A 10,219-nucleotide genomic window follows, 5' to 3' on the forward strand; every position below is an offset into this window, starting at 1 on the left:
GAAGTTGATGTATACCAAATATGGTTTATTTTTGAAGACTCGTTATCGAGATATGATAATGACTTGATTTTTACAAAATGGCGCCTGGATGACGTCACGATGACCCCATGAACTTGAAAAAGGTTTCGGGAACTTGATATTATAGGGCCTAATGACTATCAGAAATTTGAAGGAAATTGACCAAGTCGATTTCGAGTAAACGTATACACAAAAAAAGTGTACGGAAGAAATAAAAATAAATAAAGAATAAAGAATAAAGAATAAAGAATAAAGAATAAAGAAAGAAAATTCTAACGAAATCAATAGGTGATCTGTCATCGACAGACCACCTAACAAGCAAAAATAACGGCGATATTGCTCGCAAAAGACAGGAATGTAGAATCCAGATTTGAGAAAAAGTCATGTCCAATAGAGAATACACGCAAAATGTGAAAAATTGACATGCCTCCTTTAATCGCAAAAATACGCCATGATGCTTTTGTCAAAATGAAAAATCGTGGCGACGGCATTTGTTGAAAATTGTCTCAGTCGGCTAAAACATATCAAAATTTGGAAGAAAATTGATCAACATTTACAGAGATACACTGCAAACAGTATGCCTAGGGTGTGATTGTTACGTCACAATGATGGAGTTCGGTCATAGTGCGCATTTTGTTATATGCGTAATATACATTGTCATGGTCACCAGCAGCTGGTGCGCGATGAAATGTACAACTGGCTCGATTATTGCTCACTACTTTCCCACGCATTTTGCCGTTGACTTTTCAGATCGAGCAATAATATTTATAATGTATTTCGTATAGGCGTGTTTTTGCCCATATGCTATATATTAAAAGAGCTCGCACGCAATAATGCAAGGCCGTCCAGAGGATTTTTTTTATGTTGGAAACCGGGGTAAAATGCAATAAATTATTGAAAATTTATTGCATTTTCTGTTTTTTTTTTTAATTCATGGAAACTGCCCCCTACCCTAGCCCCCGCTGCGTACAGTCATGGTTCAGTGACAAAGCAATGGCCTCGTAACTGTGAGGCCCCAGGATCAAAACCGTGTCGATGTGCTATAAGGGCCCTTTTGTGGGGCATTAATCCTCATTACTGTCATTTATGACTTAAGGGCATAGGTCCCCTAGTTGATAAGCATAGGAGCATATACATGATTTAGCAGTCACGCAAAACACACATTGGCAAATCATTGTTCAATAAAATCTGAGAATTATACTATTATTTATCTAGATCTAGTATTTTTAAATTATTTTTAAAATAATTCCATAAATTCCGGATAAAAAAAAAATATTCCACCTTTATGAGCGACAGTGTAGGAGGCTGCCCCCAAAAAAGAAGTGGGCGGGGACGCTAAACATGTATATTCTTTTTACATGGCCTAAACGACAAGGTATCAGATATCCATTGTTTTGACATTCCTTTTCCCTTAGATATAAACACGCAAAATCATGCATTTCGTGAGAAATTATATGCGCGAGAAATATACTGGGCGAATTGTCTGTAGGGCGAATTTAATCTGACCAAGATTTTGGCCGATTCGAATTGCATGCACACTCGTACTCATGGTCATATGAGTATCCGAGTACTGCTGTTTTGTGCTGTTGTGCTGATTGCTAGCTTAGCTTTGGTAAGAAATCGGTTGTTGCTATTGTATTACTTTATCGTGAATCCTTTCTTATTAGTTTGTTGGAGATTTTGCGTTATCGCATAAGTGTGTGAGTGTATTAAACTTTTAAAGGCATTGACTTTGTTTATATCTATAATAATGTTTGCAGTTACAAATCAAGTCTGAGATGCGATACATCTTACGTATACATGTATAGCCTAGGGTCTACGTGTAATATCATCAGCTCAGCGAGTGTGATTGTGATTGAATTTTGAAGCCCTACGAAAAACAAAAAGGAAGTGTTTCAAAAAAGTGAAAATCTTTGACTCAGTTTGACTTTGAGTGACCGGTTTTACCATACTCATTTCCCCCAATAGACCGTAGACCTAGTCTAGATCTAGTTCTAGATCTAGGTCAGTGTTGTTATAAATTAAAAACCGTAAGTCCGTAGGGATCTAGGCCTAGTACTATACTACTACTAGATCTAGATACTAGATCTATCTGACTATAGGCCTAGATTAGGGAGGCCAATGCCCGGGCGTAAGGCTTCTACGCCTACGATTTGTGCGCTCGTCGTCCAACTCCAAGTCAGAAAATTACCAGAAGAAAAAAAAAGGGGAAAAAAAAGAAAACAAATATCTAGGGTCTATGGAATAAAATGTATAACAAATACACAATTAAACACTCCACAACATACCTATAATCACGGATCTGTAACGATCTTTCACCATTTATTGACGATCTTGCAGATTTTGACGTATTTTGATCCAATAATTGGGCTAGCAGACGAAAAAAAACGGACGCACAAGAGAAACTAGAGGGTGATGAGGTTAGCTCACTAAAATCCTTCTCAATGACTGAAGGTAGATCCTAAAAATATGGAACCAATTTAATATCAAAGAACTTTTGAAAGAGATTAACATATCAGATGTGCACAAATGTCACTTTTAACAACTAGAAAATATAACGAAAAAAGATTATATCTTTTTAATTGCAGATTTTTACAAACTGCACATTCGAAGGTAGATAGAGTACGATGTTTTTGTCAATCTTGCGTTGGTTTGAGCCCCATACTAGCTAGAGCCATCTCAAATTGAGAAGGAAAATTGTGAACAGAGACCTCATTGTTTGAGCCCCAAATAGAAGTCTTGCGACATCATAATATGAATATTTATGAGCTCCGGTCTCATCGCGCGCAAAACAAATTTGACGTAGTCTCACACATAGTACCTTTTTCTCAGCACTAGACACCAGTGTCGTGCAGTAATGTATGAGAAGTGTAAAAAAAGACATTTCAGTAAAAAAAAAAAAAGTCTACGTGAGCAGTCTATACTCCAATTGAGAAGTGTAATGAATGCCATGATTTGAGCGTGTGTGTTTTAGTGTATGATATCATCATATGGTTAGTGAGAGAGAGAGAGAGAGAGGGAGAGAAATATCTCCGTAAGTAGTACACGTCTATCAATGCGTGCAGTCATATTTGATTCCGTATTGTGATCGCTGCATGCAAGTGCAAGTTGGATTTATCGATCGATGATAATGCAGTGTCAGATCTTTACTGATGTCTGAGGAAATAGTAATTGGAATACATCACAAAACTAAGGTAGGCCTATTTATTTATTTAATTTTTAATTACTTTCTTAATTTACAATGAGTGGCTTTCGAGCTTTCTCTCCATTATGTTTTGACCCTCCATGCCATGGCTAGCATGGTCGATCGCGGCTTGCATGCAATTACCGTACCTGGCCTGCAGTACTGTGTCGGTGTGTGCGACTAATTCAAGGCTAGCCGGTGATGATGAATGTACTTTCGCGCGAAGTTTTGAACTTGTTGTCCGGGCAATGACCATGATGACACGCCCATTCCCTCGGGCCTGTCTAATTCTCAACGTAATTGAAATTGATTGTTTCAAGGCTCTTACGTACGGCCAGGCGTAGAAGGAACCTCATAGGAACTAGCTGGATATCTCCTATTTTATGGAACTTCTGGAGTCGGCAGATGGGTGAGTTTTCTTAGTGAAAGAAAATGCTTTCTTTTAATGTTTGTTTTATTATAAACAAATTAGTAATTAAAAAGTTAGATTTGGGCATTGGCCTCCCTACCTAGATCATAGATCTAGACTAGACCTAGATCTAGTCTAGATCTATTAATTTCTAATTCCAATCATAAATATCTTGATAGTTGATAATTAGACAGGTCACAGCTGACAGGCGATCGGCTTGTAAAAGTCATGGGATAATAATTATCGCCTCGCCAAAGAAGGAGGGGATCTAGACCCCTGTATTAATATGCTGCTCGATGCCCTTCCTTCTTTGTGCCGTAACAAATCTGGTTTAAAATAAATAACTTTAGTAATGTTTGACGGATTTTAATGAAATTTGATATGAAGGTAAATGGTAGATCTATAAAAACACAGCATAAGGTCAATTTCGGAGTTTGTAGGTCAAAGGTCATGGCTCATTAAATATGCGAATCTGGTTTCTATTCGATAACTTTAGTAATGTTTGACGGATTTTAATGAAATTTGATAGGAAGGTACATGGTTTAAAAACATAGCATAAGTTCAATTTTGGAGTATGTAGGTCAAAGGTCATAGCTCATTAAATATGCGAATCTGGTTTCTGTTTGATAACTTTAGTATTATTTGATGGATTTTCATGAAATTCGATATGAAGGTACATAGTATAAAAACACAGCATAAGTTCAATTTCCGAGTATGTAGGTCAAAGGTCATAGCTCATTAAATATGCGAATCTGGTTTAAAATCAATAACTTTAGTAATGTTTGACCAATTTTAATGAAATTTGATATGAAGGTAAATGGTATAAAAACACAGCATAAATTCAATTTCGGAGTATGTAGGTCAAAGGTCATGGCTCATTAAATATGCGAATCTGGTTTCCGATCGATAACTTTAGTAATGTTTGACAGATTTTAATCAAATTTGATATGAAGGTACATGCTATCAAAATACAGCATAAGTTCAGTTTCGGAGTATGTAGGTCAAAGGTCATAGCTCATTAAATGTGCAAATCTGGTTTCTATTCGATAACTTTAGTAATGTTTGACGGATTTTAATGAAATTTGATAGGAAGGTACATGGTATAAAAGGCAAGTTCAGACTAGTCTCGGAAAAATGCGCAGTGCTCGTCGTTAGCTGTAATGCGTATCAGAACAAACCCAAACAAAGACGTGATCGTAACGAGAAAAAAATCATTAAAAACTACGAGAGCACAATTGGAAAGACAACTACTCAAAATTATCGTAAGCAGATACATAACTTGGAGGAAGAATACAATAGTTGTCCAAGAAAAGCCACATAAATAGTGATATTTAAGGAGTTACTACAGGTACAATCATTATCCGAATGGGCCTGCTGATATGTCAGAATTACACGTGTTTAAATTGAACACGAGGCTATAGAAACCAAATACCGCCCTCTACGGTGAAAAGCAGTATAACAAAGGATTCTAGTATTTGCAGCAGGCGATAAAAATGTACCCAGTTACTCCTCGATTATCACAATTTCTGTGGCATTTCTTGGGCGATTATTGAATTCTTTGTCCAAGTTATGTACCCGATTATGGTAATTTTGAGCAGTAGTTGTCTTTCCAATTGCGCTCTCGTAGTTTTTAATGATTTTTTTCTCGTTACGATCACGTCTTTGTTTGGGTTCGTTCTGGCACGCATTACAGCTAACGACGAGCACTGCGCATTTTTCCGAGACTAGTCTGAACTTGCCTTGCAACAGCTATCCGTATCGAAACTTCGTGATTACCAAGTAATTTTCAGCTTTTAAAAAAAAGCATGCGATGTTTAAAATAAGAGATAAATATTTATTTTGTCTTTAAAAAATTATATGATCGGTATATTGTAAAGAAGAATTTTTTAGAAAGCTGTTTTATTATTCTAACATTCATATTTTTTGACCAGATTTATTCAACCTGCATAAATCAAAATGGCGGCTGGAACGTTGTCATTCTATTTTTGCCCCAGTTTTTTTACTTTTAGAGGCACGATAATGGCACTAAACATCGCCAATCATGGATGAAAATAATGTCAAATGGAAGAATATACCGATCTGAGCCGAGGTATGCATTAGTTAATTGATTTGATTGATAAAAAAGGTCACTTTTAAGGGACATACTGATGATAATAATCATGATATGCGCTTTTTATAGAGGCAAGTGACAAATCCTGCGAGCTGATTTCGGGACACCGGGTCCCGATAGGTGCAAGGCCGTCGGGACCCGGTTTATGAAAATCCCGACATGACTCAGGCCTAATCAAAACACGGCCTAAGTTTGATTTCCCAGTATATAGGTCAAAGGTCATAGCTCATTAAATATGCGAATCTGGTTTCTGAAATTGATAACTTTAGTAATGTTTGACGGATTTTAATCAAATTTGATATGAAAGTACATGGCATCAAAACATGGCCTAAGTTTGATTTCCCAGTATGTACCCTGCGAGGGGATGCTATGCTTTGCGTTGACTTGTTTTATTTATGTCATTTAGCATTATGAATGAGGGCTCATTATTTGTATTTATTGTAATATATTCATATTGGTATTTTATTAAATGTAATTTTTTTGTTTTTTTTGTTTGTATTTTAGGTTACTGAGAGTTCAAGAGTTGCAGAAAGTAAGTTGATATGCTTAGAAAGGCTGAAGTCAAGTAGTTTTTAAATTAAAGCTATGACGGAATGAAACAGATCCGCATAATTGGGAACAATTGAATGCAGAATACGAAAGCTATGGCTTTTAGAAATTGTCTATATAACTTTTTGGACACTACCAAGTTACTTTTAATTATGTCAGTAAAGGTATAGACCAGTTTTGGAAACGCCCCCCTCTCAAAAAATGAAATGGTACCTTTTATTACCAATCATGTGAAAGAATATGTTTTGACTAATACCTGATGATACAAATTTTGATACTAATTGATATATTTGGTAAATTATATCTATCCGGAGTGGATAGATATCGCGCATGTGTCGCATAGTCCCATATACATCTTTCTGTGTACAGTGCTTGTAACTTTACCATGACTGGGTCAAATTTCTCATCATTTTGATGATCCACAACCTTTCAGTACACACCAATACTTACCGTATATGCTAGATGATCAACCTTTTGTGATCGATTCCACAACGTTTCCGAAAAAGTTTGTTTAAACACCTAGTGCAAATGATAGATGTATTTTGATTTTAGTCCAATGCAATACATATAGTACAGGTGACCTTGCCTAAGTCGAACTTGGATAAGTCAAAAATTGCTATGGTTGAACGTCTACACGTAGCCCATCCTGTTTTGTCCCATTATTTTATAACCCTCCTAAATCAAAATTTGTCTAAGTCAAAGCTATTTTATGGGTCCCAAAAGATTTGAGTTAGGCCATTAATTTTTGTTTACATGTTTAGCGTCCCAATGCAATCGCATGACCAAAACTGGTCTTTACCTTTAAAGGTACTATGTCCCATTTGCAGGCCAACAAAATGAGAAGGCTACATTCGAACGGCATTTGAAAGATAATACTAATTTAGAAGTTCCCTAAAAAAAAAGGGGGGGGGGCTTGAAAATGTCTTTAAGTTGGAAAATAACGACTATTAGTTGTCGAATCGACTTAAGAACTATAGAGCCAGTAAGTAATGGTCTTATTTTCAGACCATTGTACCGAATGGTCGTACATTTTATGCTGCGCAAAGATTCAATCAGTTTAATTTTGGCCATTACAAGCAGAAGTGGGATATTGATGTTGACAAATGTTCATATACCCTTTACAGCTCATTTTATGTACATGTATGTTATTACCAAAGAAGAAAAAAGCCAGTGAGTCACTCAATAGTGTCTGACAGGGAAGCTAGTATAGCAAGTAAACGGGTTTCTTTGCATAATATGAATATTAGGACACTGCTAATGTTTAAATTTGACAGATAGGACATACATGACATATTCATAATTTCTGCAAAGTTCTACATAATTTGATGTTGGCTGCAAAAGGGACCGACATAGTATCTTTAAGCATTGGATGAGGGCTCACTATTTGTATTTATTTGTGTAATATATTCATATTGGTATTTCATGAAATGCAATTGTTTTTTTCTTTTCTTTTTTTCTTTCAGGTTATTGACTGTTTTCAGAGTTGCAGAGAGTTGCAGAGAGTTGCAGAGAGTAAGTTGATCTGCTTAAGAAGGCTGAAGTCAAGTAGTTTTTAAATTAAAGCTACAATGGAATGAAACAGATCTGCATAATTGGGAACATAATTGAACGCGGAATAGGAAAGCTATGGCTTAATGAAATTTCTATATAACATTTTTGACACTTCCGTAGGTATGCAACATAATTTTGTGGACAATTCATAATACTCTTCCATTGGGTGTAGCCAAAATTTGAAGAGAATCCATAGTGAATTATGTAAGGAGTTGATAAAGAAGAAAAAGTTTTTTTCATTGAACACCTAGTGCAAACGTATAGATGTATTTTGATTTTAGTCCAATGCAAAACATATAGTACAGGTGACCTTGCCTAAGTCGAACTGGGATAAGTCAAAAATTGCTATGGTTGAATGTCTACACGTAGCCCATCCTGTTTTGTCCCATTATTTTATAACCCTCCTAAATCAAAATTTGTCTAAGTCAAAGCTATTTTATGGGTCCCAAAAGATTTGAGTTAGGCCATTAATTTTTGTTTACATGTTTAGCGTCCCAATGCAATCGCATGACCAAAACTGGTCTTTACCTTTAAAGGTACTATGTCCCATTTGCAGGCCAACAAAATGAGGAGGTTACATTCCAACGGCATTTGAAAGATAATACTAATTTAGAACTTCCCTAAAAAAAAGGGGGGGGGGGGCTTGAAAATGTCTTTAAGTTGGAAAATAACAACTATTAGTTGTCGAATCGACTTAAGAACTATAGAGCCAGTAAGTAATGGTCTTATTTTCAGACCATTGTACCGAATGGTCGTACATTTTATGCTGCGCAAAGATTCAATCAGTTTAATTTTGGCCATTACAAGCAGAAGTGGGATATTGATGTTGACAAATGTTCATATACCCTTTACAGCTCATTTTATGTACATGTATGTTATTACCAAAGAAGAAAAAAGCCAGTGAGTCACTCAATAGTGTCTGACAGTGAAGCTAGTCTAGCAAGTAAACGGGTTTCTTTGCATAATATGAATATTAGGACACTGCTAATGTTTAAATTTGACAGATAGGACATACATGACATATTCATAATTTCTGCAAAGTTCTTCAGAATTTGATGTTGGCTGCAAAAGGGACATAGTATCTTTAAGCATTGGATGAGGGCTCACTATTTGTATTTGCGTTGCCAATTTGAGGATCCCCATAGAAAGTACAACAAGTGTTTTCAAACTTTCATAACTCTCTTATTTTATAGCCGATTTTGATGAAACTTTTTTGAAATTGCTTCTCTCATATTACTCTTTCGTATGAGATGATTTTCTCCTTGGGTTTTGGTTTCCTTTTAGTTTTTGTGAGCAGATTTTTTACATTTAGGGTGTTTTATCACTATGACTATATGACTATGACTTTATTTTGGTCTCGGGATGCTCCACTGAGACTATCTTCTGGTTCCGCAAATCCCGGCTTGCCTTAATAGACCGCTGGCACCCGCGCCCGCACTAGTGGTGACGATAAATTGTGCACTGCATTTAATAGATGCACACAACACAGCGCTGTTGCAAAAGCGATAGTGGCTGGTCTTCTTACTTACGAAAATGCCAGATTACAAGTACTTAACATCTAAGCACACTTTCCAGCATCGCTCTAATTAAAGTAAGTATATTCTAGATTCTAATCTATAATCCATATTAATTCATAAACTTCATAATATGGTACAAACGAGCCCTTATCAGGGCTTTTCAATCATGTAAAAAGTGAATGGGGCTGGATCTGGCACATATCTATGTTGACTTAAAGGGGAAGTCTATTTTGAAGCAATAGTGATTTAATAATTAAGTCATTCTCATTTCAATAGATACGAGCTCCTTGATGATTTCTCAAGAATTGCCCAGACGTGTCTATTGAATTTAATTAATTTTTTTTTCTATTCCTTTCTGTCTTTTGCAGGACCGAGGGTGGTACACTCCAAAGAACTCTCCAAAGAACTCTCCAAAGAACTCTCCAAAGAACTCTCCAAAGAACTCTCCAAAGAACTCTCCAAAGAACTCTCCAAAGAACTCTCCAAAGAACTCTCCAAAGAACTCTCCAAAGAACTTGAACTTGCACTTGAACTTACACTTGAACTTACACTTGAACTTGCACTTGAACTTGCACTTGAACTTACACTTGAACTTGCACTTGAACTATCTTGAACTATCTTGAACTATCTTGAACTATCTTGAACTATCTTGAACTATTTTGAACTATCTTGAACTATTTTGAACTAAAGAACTTCCAAAGAACTTGCACTTGAACTTGTATTTGAACTAGCACTTGAACTTGAACTATCTTGAACCTTGAATCTGAAACATACATACTGAATGAAACTTGAATCTGGAAATCTTGAATCGAATCAAAACTGGAACAGAATATTTCTAAAGATTGTATTGCCATTTTTAGAAGACATAATTATTGTCAATT

General features: G+C 35.9%; 1 long non-coding RNA gene across 2 annotated transcripts; it reads left to right on the plus strand.

Moving 5' to 3' along the window:
- Nucleotides 1–1,345: 1,345 nt before the first annotated feature.
- LOC115923139 lies at nt 1,346–9,740 on the plus strand. Of its 2 annotated transcripts, XR_004063810.1 has the most exons (4): nt 1,346–1,630; nt 6,226–6,253; nt 7,734–7,782; nt 9,707–9,740. It is a non-coding gene; the product is annotated as an uncharacterized LOC115923139 (long non-coding RNA). The 2 variants fall into 2 exon arrangements; XR_004063809.1 differs by lacking the exon at nt 9,707–9,740 and having other exon boundaries at nt 1,355–1,630; nt 7,734–8,044.
- Nucleotides 9,741–10,219: the final 479 nt, after the last annotated feature.

Source organism: Strongylocentrotus purpuratus, unplaced genomic scaffold (genome assembly GCF_000002235.5).
Source record: "Strongylocentrotus purpuratus isolate Spur 01 unplaced genomic scaffold, Spur_5.0 spur5_scaffold_13, whole genome shotgun sequence".
Lineage (NCBI taxonomy): Eukaryota > Metazoa > Echinodermata > Echinoidea > Camarodonta > Strongylocentrotidae > Strongylocentrotus > Strongylocentrotus purpuratus.